Source organism: Diabrotica virgifera, chromosome 7, assembly GCF_917563875.1.
Source record: "Diabrotica virgifera virgifera chromosome 7, PGI_DIABVI_V3a".
In the NCBI taxonomy this organism is placed as follows: Eukaryota; Metazoa; Arthropoda; class Insecta; order Coleoptera; family Chrysomelidae; genus Diabrotica; species Diabrotica virgifera.
The window spans coordinates 48,133,792-48,151,663 of record NC_065449.1 but is presented as its reverse complement, the minus strand read 5'-3'; the positions used below and the strand labels follow the sequence as shown (position 1 = coordinate 48,151,663).

General features: G+C 31.0%; 1 protein-coding gene across 1 annotated transcript in view; it reads right to left on the bottom strand.

The window, feature by feature from the left end:
- The window catches only part of LOC114327843 (retinaldehyde-binding protein 1-like), a 230,194-nt gene that overhangs the window by 93,225 nt on the left and 119,097 nt on the right, over positions 1-17,872 (bottom strand). The gene's annotated exons all lie outside the window — the stretch shown is intronic.

The window sequence follows — 17,872 nt, the reverse complement described above, 5'->3', positions numbered from 1 at the left end:
GCACTTAATTAATTAAGTCGAATATATGATATGTTTTTGTTTTTAGCAAAATTAAAGCAAACTATACTGTTGTTAAAAAAAATGTTAGCGACCTTTCAGTAGACTATTGAAGGATTTTAATTTTAAATAGGTATCCTATTTTTATCGCAAGGGGTTTAAAAATGCTTGAAAAAAGAAAAAATACATCGATTTATTGCGAACTAGCCTTGTGTCGGTACTTTTCTTAAAGATAATCTCCAATTTTAAAATCTTTGTTTGTACCACCGTGTAAATTTTTAAAATAAAATAAAAAATAATACGTATGTACTTACGGTTCTGCCACAACATGAGCAATAAACTTTATCCATATCCATAGATCCTGTGTAAGGTTTTATCCAAGTTGAAACATTGCATATTTTCGGCATTTTCAAAGCACAATAATTATTCACAATTAGAAATACACGTTGTTTACGCCTCCAATTTTACAACAAAAGTGAAATCAAGTGAAACTGATCGTCAAAATAAAAAATTTTACCTAGAGACATAAACTGGCAAACACAAACCCTTAATTCCAGGACAAAACGTGACAAAACTATAAGCCGCTGTCTTTTATTAGTTACTATACCAAGAATTTGAATACCAAGTGATTATAAAACAAAATTAAATATTGGCATTTTCATGCTATCTGTAAGTTTGAATATAAAAATATATAGTTAACACCAAATTTTCAAATTATATGCACTTTATGCTCAGTTTTATAAAAATATGCAAAATTTGACATTTTTGCATTTTTTATGCATTATATGCAAAATATGCAATTTGCATATTTGCCTAAGTCTACCCATGATATTATTCTCTTACTAAACCATTCTATAATAAAATTTTGGGTCAATAATAAAATATCAATGGTTTGTTTATATAACAGATTTCTAGGAAAATGTACCTGATCGAGACTTGAGGGTTAACTATTTGGAAATCCCTGAGCTTTATTAGTTTATTATCAGTTGTACAGTCGGTTACTGTATCAGAGTTTAGTCACAAATTGCTATATCCTAGTTTAATTTTGCTGCGTATACCGAAAAGCAAAGAATACGTTTTAAAACGTTTTAGACATTTTTGTGAAAAGATGACATCTAAATTAAGGCTATGGATCGCACCTTATTCGGAACTTTCTCTAGAAGCACCTTATTCGGAACTTTCTTTATATATTTTAGAAACTGTTTGCTTAATTCGTAAACATCTACATGTCTTTCCAGCAAGACCTAGACATGACTATTCTACCAGAAATTCTACCTTTGACATCTATTTACCGATCCCATCCAGTGAGTTACTAAAGAAATCTATATTATATTCTGCAAAAAAACTTTACAACCATCTCCCTCTACAACTTAAATCTGCAACATCTTTCCGCAAGTTCCGTAAAATGACTAAAGCCTATTTATCTGAAAGACCATATTATTCAACAGCAGAGTTTCTTAACCAATAACTAAGAAAGTACAGTATTCTTATTTATAAGTATAATCTTAATCTATATTTGAGTGTCATATGCAGCAGCTTAACTTAACTTATTAAATTTCTTAAGGTAGATTATGCAATTTGCAAATATATATTTTTTAATTTTGCAATAGATTGTTACTGTTTTTTTTTTGTTTATCTTCATTATTTTTATTTATGTAGACGATCTATATCATTTTAGTAAATTGTATTTGTTATTTGTTATTGTTCTTATTTATGATTCTTGTAAGCTTTGTCTATAAAATTGTTAAATTTTTCATGGCAATAAAGCATATTTCTATTCTATTCTATAAGGAGATGGAGCATTTTGTAAACCATGCAGCAAATAGGTAAGTTTTATATTTTCTCTTTTTTTCTCGTCCCACCACATAACTAAATTCTAAAGCGGTTTTAGAATTCTAATTATTTTTTTTTAATTCTCAGATTTCAAGTAGAAAAAAGTACTTTTCTTCAAACGTCAAATAATGATGACATTACTTATCTAACTTGATCCTGTCAAAGTTTGATGTCTCCGCCGGCAGCAGTTTTTTTTCCATTTCTTTACGGCGGAGGGAAAAATGTTTTCATGGCAACAATATGAAACATGTCACAAAGCAACAATACAAATGTCATTAACAACAATTAAACTTCATTTTTATTTATAGTAATATTAAAAGTACAATTAGTTAATGAGGCATTTTCAAAATTGAAACCGTGCAAAAATGTTCCCGACTCTTAATACGCATTGGTAATTGTTGATGATACTGATGGTCGAGCACAACTTTCAGCAATCATTCCCGATGTTGGCGAATCATGAGGGTTTATCCCACCGACGACTTAATTATTTTAATTTCTAACATCTAGACGACTTTGATAGTTGTCACAGTTAATTTCGAGTAAAAATAGCGTATGAATTGAACTATTTATGGTTGAAAATTGCTACGTTTGAAGAAAAAATAGTATACTTTATTCGGCAAAGAAGCGACTTTTCTTGACTTGCCCTCTATTACGCGTCAAGAAAAGTCGTGCTTCTCCGCCTCATAAAGTAATATACTATTATTGATCAGCATTGTGGAACCCCACTTCATAAACGTAATTTGGAAAAATTAAATTCCTCTAAGTTAGCCCAAATATCTCTGCGGGATAGTTTAAACAGTTCAAAAAAAAGGAGGAAGACGCATTTAAATTTGATTTATGCCAGATGATGATTGCATCCAACATTCCTCTATATAAAGTTAATAACCCTAGTTTTAAATGCTTTTTCGAAAAATATCTTAATAAATCCTTACTGGACGAGAGTACATTGAGGAAACATACTGTGGAAAAATGTTACGTGGAATGTATTTCAAAAATTAAGCGGGAGTTAGAGGGCAATTTTTGTATATTATCGTGGATGAAACGACAGATGTATGCGGCAGGTATATAGCTAATTTAATGATTGGAATTTTGAACGAAAACTTTGCGAGAAAACCTTATTTAGTTGCCGTTAAAGAATTGGAAAAAACAAACAAATTAACAATAAGTCGATTTATACAAGATAGTTTAACAAACCTCTTTTTACCCAACCCTATACCAGTGAATAAAATAGTTTTAATGCTTTCAGATGCTGCGGTATATATGTTAAAAGCTGCTGTTAATTTAAAGATTTTTTATCCGAATTTAATTCATTGCACTTGTGTAGCCCACGGGGTAAATAGAATTGCTGAAGAAATAAGAAATCTGTTTCCGTTGGTAAATAATTTTATAAATTTTATGAAAAAAGTTTTTGTAAAAGCTCCGTTGAGGGTGCAGATATATAAAGAAAGACTTCCCGGTGTCCCTTTGCCACCTAAACCAGTAATTACAAGGTGGGGAACCTGACTCGAAGCAGTTTTTTTACTTTGAACACTGCAATGAAATAGAATTAGTTATGTCAGAATTTGATGATGATATTTTCGAAGCCATTCGAGAAGCAAAAAAAATATTAAAAAATCCCAAATTGGAACTGGAACTCGCTTATATCAATGACAATATAAATTAATAGTTACCACAATTACCTTATTAGAAAAACAAGAGATAAATTTATGTGAGTCAGTAAAATTAATAGATAATTTAAAGACGAAAATTAAATGGGCAACTGGAAGTAACGGTCAATTAATTTTAAAAAAAATGAAATATGTTTTCGACAAGAATGAAGGTTTTTCGTTTTTACCTAATGTTGCTAAAGTTTTGAATGGGACATTTTCCGAGGAATTACAAATTATGCCAGATTTATTATCCGCTCTGAAATATGCTCCAATTACATCTGTCGATGTCGAACGTTCGTTTTCAATGTACAAATTAATTTTAAGTGATCGAAGTCATAGTTTTAAGACCGAAAATATTGAAAAACATTTAGTTGTTTCTATTAATTATAAAATTTTAAGTGGTTTTAAATAATAAGTTATATTCCTTCATTGCCTATATTTTGCCTAAATGTTAATATTCCTGCCTTTCTTAATAAAAATCTTTGCCTATATAGGCGCATTTTTCTTCAATTTTTGTTGCCTATACATCCGAGCTTTAGTAATAAATCACAGAGAAATTATCGAGGACGATCTCAATAATAGACAATACAGGAAAACTCTTCCAGGCTCTAAATAGAGGATTCTCCAACAACAATGAAATGTCATGCAAAACGAAGATGACAATATATGAAACAATATATAGGTCAATATCTACATATGGAGCATAAAACTGGAGGGCAGAAAAAATAAAATACATTACCCCAGGTTGATGAATACTTTGAAAAAAATTAATCAAACAATTGAAAATACAGCAAAATCCCAAACAGCATAATACAAATATCATTAAAACGCAAGTAGCAATCATTTCTTCCTGTATTCGCTTGAAAGAAAATTTGGAAGTTAAATTGAAAAACACATTTTCCTATTTCTTTTTCAGTTTCAAAAAGGGATCTAGTCCTTATTACAATATTTTCGTTTTATGTTCAACAAAGCAGTTATAAGGACATTTTCCGTAATATGGAGCAGGAATATGCCACACAGGTACAACAAGATTGTAAAGGTAATAGCCTCCCTTGAAACCCAGTAAAACCAGTGACATAAAAAGCAGAACGTCTCAAGGAAGTTGCTGAAACTCCATCAGTTAGATTTTTTGAGGATAATCGGAAAAAGTTATCCCAATAACAGAACGTGAAACGTGACACTTTTTCCGTCGACGGGTGTAATTTTTGTAGGAAGCTGTTCAGAAAATTGCTTTTAAATGACTTGCTATAGTTCGTAGAGGCACGAAATCTATTACACATACCACGTAAAAAGTAATAGAGCTCTATGTTTAGCCAGTAGAGATGGAGAAGTTATTTAATGGTTTTCGTTGCATAATTCTATATCCTGTTTTTAAACTTTTAAAGGAGTAATTCAAATTTACCGCGCCGTAATTCCTGTTTGTAATAGGTCCCATCTCAGACAAGTTTACTCCACGGTTATGAAACTATTGACATTTTTATGAAATTTTGGCACTATTGGCATTTCATAGGTTAACTAAGTTATATACTGTTTGTGATTTCGGCAGTATTTCTTTAATTTTTTAGACGCTTTTCTTTACATCAATAGTTTGCATCAAATTTTTATACGTTAATTTGACTGACTTTTCTTCAATGCAAATGAACGAAAATTTGCAGACATATACATTCGCGGGAACAATACACAAATAGTCAATAAAAAATATTTTATGTTTATTAGTTGTTTAAATAAAAAAAAGATTTTAATGGAAAATGCTTAAATTCTCTGGTTTTTTACAATGTAGAAACTTGAAACTTTTACGGATATGAACTATACAATGTATAGTATATAAATTATGTCATAATTTTACTTTTTACGTTAATTGTTTACGTTATGCTACATAAATAAACAATAAAGTTTCAAATTTTTAACGCTTATATATTTGTTTATACAGGGTGTTACATTAATAATTGTCCATATAGTAACTGGAGAAACCTTAGTACAAAATACGAAGATTTAACCTAAAACACTTAAATAAAATGTTGTTCCTTACTGAGTTACAGGGTGTTTTATATAAAAATTTAAAAATTATTTTTGCTCAGCATTTTAAAAATATTCGACGTATCCTTTTCATACTTGGCAGGAAGCATAGGTATTGTACAAACTACTAAATTATGTTAAACAAACGTTTCTGGCCATTACCAGAGGCGTACGACGGGGGAAAGTGAATGGTTGATCCTTTCCAAATTCTACGCCATTGGCGAAATTGCTATTTTAGTTCAATTTTTGGATTTTCCAAAAATTTCTATGAAAATAATATACTCTTCATTTGTAACGATAAAGTCATTAGTTTTCGAGATCTTTGAAGTTAAAAATGAAACAACACGGCTATTTTGATTAATGTATTTTGTCGCTTCATTTTTAATTTCAAATATCTCGAAAACTAATCATTTTATCGTTATGAATGAAGAGTATATTATTTAAATATAAAGTATTGCAAAATCAAAAAATTACGCTGAAATAACAATTTCGTCAGTGGCGTAGAATTTGGGAAGGGTCAACCAGCCACTATCCCCTGTCGTACGCCTCTGGTAGTAGCTAGAAACGTTTATTTATCTTAATTTAGTAGGGTGTAGAGTACCTACACTTTCTGCCAAGCATGATAAGGATACGCCAAATAGTTTTAAAGTACTGGGTACAAATAATTTTTAAATTTTAATCATATGAATCATATTATTATATTATATTAATCAAAATAACTGTGCCGTTTCATATTTAACTTTAAATATCTCGAAAACTAGTGACTTTATCGTTACCAATGAAGATTATATTATTTACGTAGAAAGTATTGGAGAATCTAAAAATGGCACTAAAATAGTAATTCCTCCAGTGGCGTAAAATTTGAGAAGGGTCAACCATTGACCATTCCCTGTCGTACGCCTCTCGTAGTAGTTAGAAACGTTTGTTTATCATAATTTAGTAGGCTGTCTTGCAGCCACACTTTCTGCCCAGTATGAAAAGAATACGTCGAAAAGTTTTAAAATGCTGAGCAAAAATAGTTTTTAAATTATTAGATAAACCACCCTGTAACTCAGTAAGGAACCACATTTTATTTAAGTGTTGTAGTTTAAATCTTCGTATTTTGTGCTAAGGTTTCTCCAGTTACTGTATGGACAATTATTAATGAAACACCCTGTATATAAATCGGCATTTCCGACTACTTTTCATATTTGTACATCATATGTTTTATACATATTTTAATATACATGACGATATATTTTAATGTTTGAAAAGTGTATGACTAAAAAGTAAAAAATAAAAAAATATGAAAAAATATTTTTAAGAAACGCTTTTCTTTAGTTACTAGTGACTAAAATTAAATATATTATAAAAAAAATTTACTACAAAGCAAAAAATAAAAAAAATTTAAAAAATTTAATACATTCGTTAAAGAAAAGCGTGGTGCGAAAACCGTTTATTCGATGAAGACGAATACTTTGACGAATGTGTTAGATTTTTTCAATTGTTTTTATTTTTTGCTTTTTGGTTGATTTTTTTTAAATATATTTAATTTTAGTCACTCGCAACTAAAGAAAAGCGTTTCTTAATATTTATTTATGATAAAAGTGTTAAAAGTACACGTTTATGCAAGCATGTGAAAGTTTGCAGAATGAGCGATAGCGAGTTCTGCAATTCACATGAGTGCCTTAAAAATGTACTTCTTAACACGCATATCATACAATATTTTTTCTACAAACGTAATTACAGGACAATATCTACAAAAACTTTTACTTGAACTTGACTGACATTCCATTTTTATATTTTTTTTTAACATTACATCAAAATTGCCTATACGGTCAATACGAACTGCAGTGCCTTAAAAATATTTTAAAGCACTAGTGCCTTAAAGTAGCGTTTTTAACGCTCGTATGGAGTGCTAAAAATTGCATTTTAACAGGGTTGTAGAAAAAAAAATGTTTCATATTTTTTATTATATTTTTAGTGTACTTTTATATAAGAAACAGTTGTATTTACAATAGAAGTTTTTAGCGATGTATACTCTGGTATTAGTATATATAATATAGTATATATTAGAATTTGAAAAAAAAAATCAAAAAGACTATACAGAAAAACGAAAACTGGTACGTTTATTTCTCTTCCAGAGATGAATATTTTATCAATTGTGAATTTCTAGTATCGGTCATAGGCATCCGTCTTGGGTAGATCAACGAAATCTGATAACTTGCTTTAATTTTTAAGCATTTTTGACAGTAGAGTATTAAATTATGAGGTATTCTAGTTCTAAAAGTTAATCTTGCTTTAAGTCAGTAAATACACCGTTTTTTTTATTTTCTTCAAATTTTTCCTAAATTCAAAATACGAAAAATTTTGAAATTGATTTTTCTAAAAAACGGTGCATCCTACCGATTTAAAGCAAGAGTACCGTTTAGTACTAGAATACCTCACAATTTAATATAGTATCAAAAATGCTTAAAAGTTAAAACAAAAAAGTTATGCGATAAAATAACCGTTGTCTTACCCAAAACGGACTCTTATGGCCGGTACTAGAGATTCGCAATTGATGGAATGGATTTATCTCTGGAAGAAAATAAGGCGAACCAGTTTTTGTCTATCGAAATGGAAGCGTTCTGGGGATAAAAAAATCTAATTAAAAGGCGCCATCTTCACAAAGCTCTACCTCCCCTAGGAAACATTTTTGGATTATGTGAATTGTGTTAAATTGTGTTAAAATTATCTTAGGAATCTTAAAATTATATACAGGGTATTCCATTTAAAAAAACATAAGTTTGTGTCACGCTGTCAATACGGGTAGCCCTGTATATTAGAAAATATTTTTAAATTATGATTCTCTCTTTGCCCCAAGTTTTACCTAAATAACTTTTTTTCGTATTTTTTACGACAAACGAGTGATTGGATTTTGTCACACTAATGCCCCACCCTGTATACGAAATAACTATAAAACCATCCTGCCTCTTTGTAAATAGACTTAAATAAGGATTCTTGAAACATGTGCAAAATGGCATGACTCAGAACATCGTGGAATTTTTCACAAATTTTCTTACAAATCTAGGACTCCTGCCGTCTTACAAGAACCGTTTAACCTTCCTGCCAAGTACCGAAAAAGTATTGATTGCATTTGAGTATTATAACTTTTTAAAGGCAGGACTCAGAAAATCACGGAATCAGGGTAAAAATTTTGCGCATAATTTTCCAAGGGACAAGTATACTTAGACAGTAGGAGACGTCATGCCAACATTTTTTTGATAATTTTGAAATAAATGTGTATAATTTATTTAGTTGGCAGGACCCAGAAAATCATGAAAATTTCATTGTTTTCCTTATATATTTGTATACATATACACTCCGTTAGCCCTTTTGTAACCCTCTTGCCCAAAGATTTTCTTCATAAAATCCATAGTATCCTGTCATTCTACGGATATGGCAGGACTCAGAAATTCATCGCAAAACCCTATTTTTATTTTTTGGGAAAATCTAATTTTTACAGGAAAATGTCACAGGAAATTTGTGGATATTTCCACAAATTGTAAGTACCTCGTCTAGCCTTCCACTCTTGCAAAAGACAGGTTTTAGAAAATCGTGGCTGAACTTCTGTATAATATCTCTCGGTCTATAATATGCTGACAAAATTACAAGTTATTGCAACAAATATCCTAGATAACCAGGAAAGTGTACTTTTATCTTACATCAATAGAATTCATACAAAATAAGTTATTTTTTTGAAACTTGATTGTTTTTTATTAATAACTAAAACCATATCAATTGCTTTTCATATTTTTTTTGTTTTCGCATTGGCATGTCCCTCTCTAACAATTACGTAATGAATGAAGCTAAGAATAAATTACGTTCTTAATAAACGTCTTACGTACTAACTCACTTTTCGAAATTACATGACATGGCTCTTTTCGAAAGTCAATTCATTAATCGACCCAAGGACAACATCAATTCCCTTCGGAACAATCTTTCTTTGTACGTCGTGTAAGTGGTCACTTCAACTGTAATGACCCTGTCGAGTGTCGACTCTGGGGCTCGATACACGATCGGACCCTTACAATGGCTCAGCAGGCCAGTCGGAAGAGAGTTGACATTCGTTTGAAAAACCACTTCTTTTATATCTCCCAAATTTTCAAAGAAATGGGTCCTAATTTTATGACGGGAGAGTGTCCTTGAAGGCGAAATGAAGTTTTTGATGTCTATCACCTAAATTATATCGTGCGTAGCAACATTCCAAAGCAAGACTGATATTAACATTTTTTTTGTTCGATGCCTTCATCAAATTAATAACATAAGTTAATAAAGATCTTTTTACTATAGTGTATTTTTCGAATTTGCAAGTATTTTGAATTAGGGATAAAGGGTTTTACTTAAACGCCCGCTGTTCTGGGAAAGTGAATAGCAAATTCTCCCAATATTTGAAGCAGTGTCAAAGACAAGCAAAAATACGGTTTAGTTGATAATGTATTTTGCATTAATTTGCTTATATACATTTTCTGATGTTCCAGATAATACTTGACTAACGCTAAGGACACATTATTAACCCTTATCCGGGCAACACATTTTACTTACGTAACCGGGCAACTCGGGTCCGTTGGGCCCACCACTGTTCTTTAATGTACTATTCATATTTACCCAGAATATTATGTCTAATATTCATTTTTAATTTTTTATTAAAGTTAAATTTAAATTCTCTAGATTAAAAAAAGGTGCTACTATAGTACCTATGCGGTCTACCTCGAGGGTGCGATCTACCTGAAGGATTTGCACAAAATAATGAAATGCAAAAAACTTTTGTAGAAAAAATATTAATTTACAAGTAATAAAAATTTGGAGACAAAGAAGACTTAATTAATAAATAAATAAAATCTTTTGTAAATCTAAGAGGCCATTTTATTTGAAAAGAGGGATTGGTATTTACGCATACCCTGGAAAAAGATTACGGTGTTGTTGCCTTTCATTATTGCGTAAAAACCCTTCTAAGAAAAGAGTATAAAAGAGAAAATATAGTAGGGCCATAAAACTTACTCCAAAGTATATCTACATTATGATTGTTGACACTCAGGTGCCCTGCAGTTAGTAGGAGCCCAATAAAGGCATATATCTCTGTAGAGTCGCAATATGTCCAGTTCTCTATCCCCAGGACTTTTTCGGCTTCTTTATTTGTACACTTAACTCTTTCGTTCACAATTTTTTCGTCTACAAACAAACAAAAGGAATCAACAGGATCATCCACACTTTGACCAGGGGCTAACATTACTTTGTGCACTTTGCTTTTTATTATATCGCAGGATCGCATACGTCCTATCGGTTGTGGTTGACTCTTCCAGTTACTTCCATCCTTCGTTTTAAAAATTACACACTCTGAAATCTGGGAACTGGTAGCTACACATTCGTCTTCATTATCACTCAATACTACTTGCTGATCATCCTCTTCACTTGCTTCCGAAAGATGATCTTTAATTTCAGAGTCACTTTCAATGCCAACTACTTCAGGAGTTTCTTCTTCATCGGAAATCATAAATTATTAGCAATATCTTGCAGTTCTGCAGCTGATAATGGTTTTCGGGACATTTTATTCGCACTATCTAATTTCACTGTAATTCAATACAATTTTACTGGCTTAGTAGTTGTCGACACTAACATCGGTATCAAACGACTGATAGCAGATGCATTATTTATTTCAAAATATGTATAGGTACCTACCTAAAAATACTATTACATTCCAACAATCATTATCAGTTTTTACAATTCATTTAGAATAGATATACCACCTATTGTAAGCATCTCTTTGATGTTCACATCAAATTGATGTTTAAATTGTTTGTTGCACATTTAGACTTTATTATTGGATTTCCGGAATCATAAAAGTCTTTTACATAATTCACAAAAACATTACCTGACTGCCAGAAATACTCCTGTAACAAAGATTTAGATTTTAGGTATAAATAAAAGTAGGGCCCGACAGGCCCGTATTGCCCCTTTACGTGACAAAATCTTTCGACGCAGTATTTTCAAAAATGATAATGAATATTTTGGATAGCTCATGACTATGTTGAAGGAAACACACTTCTAAACAAATTCAGTGATGCATAAAATTCAACAAATTTTTTTTATGAGTATATGATAAAAGAATTGGCGTGTCGGGCCCGCCGGGCTCACCTTGCCCTGAAAAGGGTTAACACGTGTCGTGTTAACACGCATTAACACGTGTCATAGAAATGTCTACTACGTTATTTTAAATATATCTACACATATTATTGTGATGTGTCGTCAGAAACCGACAACACGCTTTAACACGTCTTAACGCGTGTTTTCAATATCTAACGTGGTTAGATTTTCGTCAGAGTGTTACAGTGTGTTAAAACATCAAGACAGCGCAGGGAGTTTGTTTACATAATTTATAAGTACATTTTATAGGTTTAAATATTGAGGAACAATTAGTAGAAGAAGTACGAAAGTATGATTTTTTATGTAACTTACAAAATAAGGACTTCCGAGAGCAAAAAACACGACAAGAACGTTTAAGAACATCAAAATTTCAGCATAACACACGTTTTGCAACACGGATATGTGTCCGGCCTACCTGATATGTCACATTCACACGTGTCTTGTTGACTCGTGTTAACACACGACACGTGTTAATTAATGTGTCCTTAGCTTAACCCTTAAACACTGACACGCGTTATGCCATACCGCGTTGAAAATATATTTTGCTGTAAAACCTGTTTTATAAAATATTCCTAGAACACCATCTGTGTACCTTCAAGTGGGTGTGTAATTGTACCTGCTCTCAACTGCTGCAGGTATAGTATAGTTTATACTTTGAGCTACTTTGACGTAAAATTATCTTGCGGTATCACGTACCACACTTAAGTGTTTACGTTTCTATAGTTAAAAGTCCTGTGCATTCTTTCGCTACTAGTTAATGGCAGAAAGTTCATCAAATTGTTATACTTTCAACTGCTTTCAACATTGTAGTAGAGGATCCGATATAAGGTCGATTTGCACCGATCTGTTTAATGGATAAAAATTATGGGATATGTAATTTAGCATGTTAACAATTACAAAAAATAAGGGTTGCCCGATCTAATCTTGTTCTAACTATAATTAATTAATCAATAAAAAACAACATTTTTTTTATAAATTTAAAATAATTTTTTCGATCCGGGCAGATATTATTTCAGATTTTTTGGATCATTCTAAACAAAAAAGGTCTTGTGTAATTTTTCTCTAAAGTTGATCGTTTTCGAGTTATAAACAATTTAAAACTGAAAAAAGAACGAAAGATGACAATTTTCAAGGCTCAAAAGCACAAGTAAAAAATATCATTATTGTAATCAACAAGTACATAAATTTAAGTTCAAACCTTTTTCTATCAGGTCTCGATAAGAATTTTAGCCATGTTTTATTCTGAAACATATTTTTTTAATTGTTAACCCTTAAACGCCCAACCTTTTTTAGGTTCCATGTAAGCCCAAGGGTGGGTAAAAAATGTCCACCTCGAAAATAGCTAATATATTTATTGAGAGTTTTTGGAAATCGATTAAACTTAATAATCTTATGCTTAATGAACATAGCATCTTCTAAATTATTAATATAAACAATTTACAAACCTTACAACAAAATTACAATGTAAATCAAAATTAACATAACAGTAAAAGCCAGTAATTCAGATTTATCGATTTTCTCCACATTCTTCTTTTCAGCCTCCTCATTGGCAGAAAATTATGTCGATTATATAATTATACGTCGATAATTATATGGATTATGTTCCTACCAACAAGAAATTATATAGAAACCTTTAGTAACAAGTTTTGTCAAGGGTATACTTTTTATGCTCACCCATATTTAACTCAAGATATTACTTTTATTTTCAAAAATATCAGTAGAACCAAATTAACATTCGATAAAGGACTACCTTTTTAACAATAAATAATTTTTAAAAATTTTTTTAAATACGTAATAAATATGTTACAAAGGAATTCGCATTAGGTGGACATTTTTTACCCACCCTTGGGCGTTTAAGGGTTAATGAGGAATGTTTCTTATGGGGAGACAGGTATTAACAATTAAAAAACAATGTTTCAGAATGAAATAAGTCCAAATGACTTACCAAGAGCTGACAGAATAAGGTTTGAGCTTGAATTTAGGTGCTTTGTAATTTCATAAATTATATTTTATACTTATGTTTTTGAGCCTTGAAAATCGTCATCTTTCGTTATTTTTTCAGTTTTAAATTGTTTATAACTAGAAAACGATCAACATCAACTTTAGAGAAAAATTACAAAAGAGTTTTTTTGTTTAGAATGACCTAAACAATCTAAAATAATATCTGCCCGAGTCAAAATTGTTTTCTTTTTAATTTATAAAAAAAATGTCATTTTTTAATTATTAATTAATTATAGTTAGAACCAGATTAGATCGGGCAATCCTTGTTTTTTGTAATTGTTAACATGCTAAATTACATATATCCAATAATTTTTATCCATTAAACAGATAGGTGCAAATCGACCTTATATCGTATTTGAGACACTATTTTTTAGTTACGAATTCTGAATTTTTTTTAGTTAGTTCCAATTCCGTTTATTCAGCTGAACCCGCTTATTAGAATACCGGGTATAGGAATATCCCGGTATAAGAAATAGAAATTTGATGTTCTGAAACGTTTCTACTGTGCACCAATGATCGGTTATTAAAATATCTCGGTTATAGGAATACTATTGGTTGGCACGAAGGCTATTAGAGGCTGGTTCGACTGTAAAGGATTTTGCAAGAACCTCCACCATTTTTTTAATACGCATAAATTCATAATTTTTTTGAAAAAATAAAGTTTATGTTATAGACTAAGAGCCGCTATAGGTGAAATTTCTTAATCATTTTAGGCACGACGGGACCCTATAACTTAAATAGTAGAACCTAAAAGAAAACGTTTGAGCACTGTGCCGTCACTTTTCAGTGGCACATGCGTCTACAGTGGCGCATCAAACTTTCCACTTATGGACGGGATACATAAATTAAAAAATACCCTCCCTCATTACCAGAATTTAATTTTTTTCATTTTTTTTAAGTTCTATGTGATTAAGACATAAGATTCATCGTAACTTTAACCCACCACCCCCTTCTCCCTGCCCCCACCATCAAAAACTTTATGTTTCAATTTTATTTTTTTTTCGTGGGATGCAATCAATTTTAAGATTTCAAAAAATTCACACGCATAGTGGCTTTTATAAAACACGTCTATTTTTTATAGACTTGTAGGTTGAGTGTACATAACCTCAAAAAAATTTTATTTATAAATTTTTTTTTTGAAAAAAGTATATAACTTTTTTTTTGGGGATAGCTGCGGATCTAATTTTTTCTTAGTCTTGTGTATTTTATCAAACATTATATTTCTAATTTTTTTTTCAGATTTTTCTGTAACGCTGGTCACTTTAAAAAAATCCAAAAAACTGTTTTTTAAGGGTGTTTTGGGGGGTTTGAACGTGTTTTTCTGATTTTTAAATATTCTAAAAGACTCAGTTACTTTATGTTACATATAACCTATAAAAACAAAATTGATTTGATATATTATGAAGTCTATAAAATAGGGACAATCCCCCAAAACCCCCCAAAAAACAGTTTTTTGGATTTTTGAAGGTGGGAACTTTACGGAAAAATCTGAAAAAAATTAAAAATATAGTATTTGATAAAACACGCAAGTTTAAGAAAAAATTAGACCTGCATCTATTCCTCAAAAAAAGTTATATGCTTTTTTGAAAAAAAAAATCTCTTTTAATTTTTTGAGGTTATGTACACTCTACCTATGGGTCTATAAAAAATAAGCATATTTTATAAAAGCCTCAGCTATGCGTGTGAATTTTTGAAATTTTAAAATTGATTGCATCTTACCAAAAAAAACGAAAATGAAGTTTTTCATGGTGGGGGCAGGGGGAAGGGTGTGGTGGGTTAAAATTACGCTGAATCCTATGTGTTAATCACATAGAACTTAAAAAAAATAAAAAAAAGTAATTCTGTTAGTAAGGGAGGGTAACTTTTAATTTAATTATCCCGTCCATAAGTGGAAAATTTGATGCGCCACTGTCGACGCATGTGCCACTGAAAAGTGACGGCACAGTGTTTAAACGGTTTTTTTTTAGGTTCTACTATTTAGGTTATAGGGTCCCATCGTGCATTAAATGATTAGGAAATTTCACCTATAACGGCTCTTAGTCTATTATTTGGAGCAGTATTATATTCTACAGCAGTGTGAAGAATAATTCCGTAGTTGATGTAAAAATAAATACAGTGAAACTGTATTTTATTGAAACCAAAGGAGGATAATCAACGGTATGATATACCACACATCAGAGTTTGAGTTTACCTGAAACATCCGCGTCAGTAGTTAAGGGCGAGATAACTTTCTAGATTTTTTAAGTTTAAGCAAAAAAGTTTTAGGAACGTTGTGTTTAACCACAATGGCACATGGTACCACAATCATGAATTAATTGGAACGTAGACAATAGTTTGGGGGGGTTTAAGGGAACAAAACCCCCATAAGTCTTTATGGGATGGCCAAACTTTACTATAAATTTGTTTTAAGATGTTCCTGCCACAAGAATGATACTTGTCCATTTTCAATAAAAAATCTCCAATAGTTTTCGATATATTGAAAAAATCCATTTTCATTTTGTAACTTCAAAGAGTTGTAACTTTTTTTATGAGCACATTTGTACTAAGGTAAGTTAGGTTCAATCGAACTATTTTTGACCCCAGAATGTGAGGTATAATTTATGACCAATCTTTTCGGGACACCCTGTACAATACAAGCTTTTTGTGTGCATGATCATTCCATTCTGGGTTTGGTTTTAGAGTTGCTGTTGTAACTTCACTGCTTCCACTACTTTGCTCCATTAATCTCGCTCTTTGGTTGTCCTTCATATATTTCTAATTTCCGTACTTCTTAAATCTTCTTTCACTTGTTTTCTCCATCTCAATTTAGGTCTGCTTCTGGTTCTTTTGACCGGTGGTATCCATTATGTTATCACTCTTAACGGATTGCTCTTCTCTCTTCCATTATGTGTTCATATCATCTGATTCTCTGTGCTTTTATTGCTTTAATAATAGTTGATCCATTATCCATTGTTTTATATCCTCTTCGTTTTTCCTCTTTCTTCCCAATATTTTGCTCATAATTTTCTTCTTAAAAACTGTCAGCTGTTATTTTTCTCTTGCTGTTAATGTATATTTCTCTAAAGCATAGCGGAGCATAGGTAACACTACTGGTCTTATGGTCGTTTGATAGATCTTCATTTTTGTGTTTCTGCTCATCTTCTTATCTTTAAACATTCTTTTATTTCTGTAGGACGCTTTATTTCCTGCTTGAATTCTTCTTTTCAAATTATCTACACTTACATTCCTTCTGTTGACCAATACTCCGGAATATTTGAACAGTATAATATTTATGTCTCTTTATGTCAGTATAGGTGTGTGTTTATGTATTTGTTGAAATTCTCATGATGTGTTTATTACTATTACCCATTTAGAGACCTCCAAATTTGATCATATTATAGTTAATATGATGAGCAAGTGAGAACTTCGAGATGTGGTCTATTCATAAACTGCTTAAGGTAAAACAGTAGCGATCAACAGGTAGCGAAAACGCGTTCCAAGATTGCGGCTGTAATTTTGAATATTTTTTCGAGATATTTGGCACACGTATTCGTAATATAATAAAGAATGGCGGTACAGAGCCCAATTTGAAAAATATATTAATATGTGGAAATTACTCTGTAATTAAATACAATATTAAAAAACGAGCCTGTACCGCCATTAAGAAGAACAAAAAAATACACTTTCTTCAAATAAACTTTTTTATCCGATGCCTAGATTTTGTGTCATTTTGGAACTACTAATGAAATAAAAAATTTTAGTAGTTCCGAAATGACACAAAATCTAGCATCGGATAAAAAAGTTTATTTGAAGAAAGTTTATTTTTTAGTTCTTCTTAATGGCAGTTTAATAGTACAGGCTCGTTTTTTTAATATTGTATTTAATTACAGAGTAATTTCCACATATTATATATTTTTCAAATTGGGCTCTGTACCGCCATTATTTATTATATTACGAATACGTGTGCCAAATATCTCGAAAAAATATTCAAAATTACAGCCGCAATCTTGGAACGCATTTTTGCCACCTGTTGATCGCTACTGTTTCCTCTTAATATCTGATAGGTTTAGCGCATTTTAAACAAATAACTCTTAAATATATTTATCTAGGAGAAAGGTTATTAAAAAAGAGGTTTCAATACTTATGTCTAAAGTAAGGCAGCAGATAACCGTTATTGCAGTAAATACTCAACGTAAGATTGTATGAAAATATGGAAGCTTGTGGGAAAAACT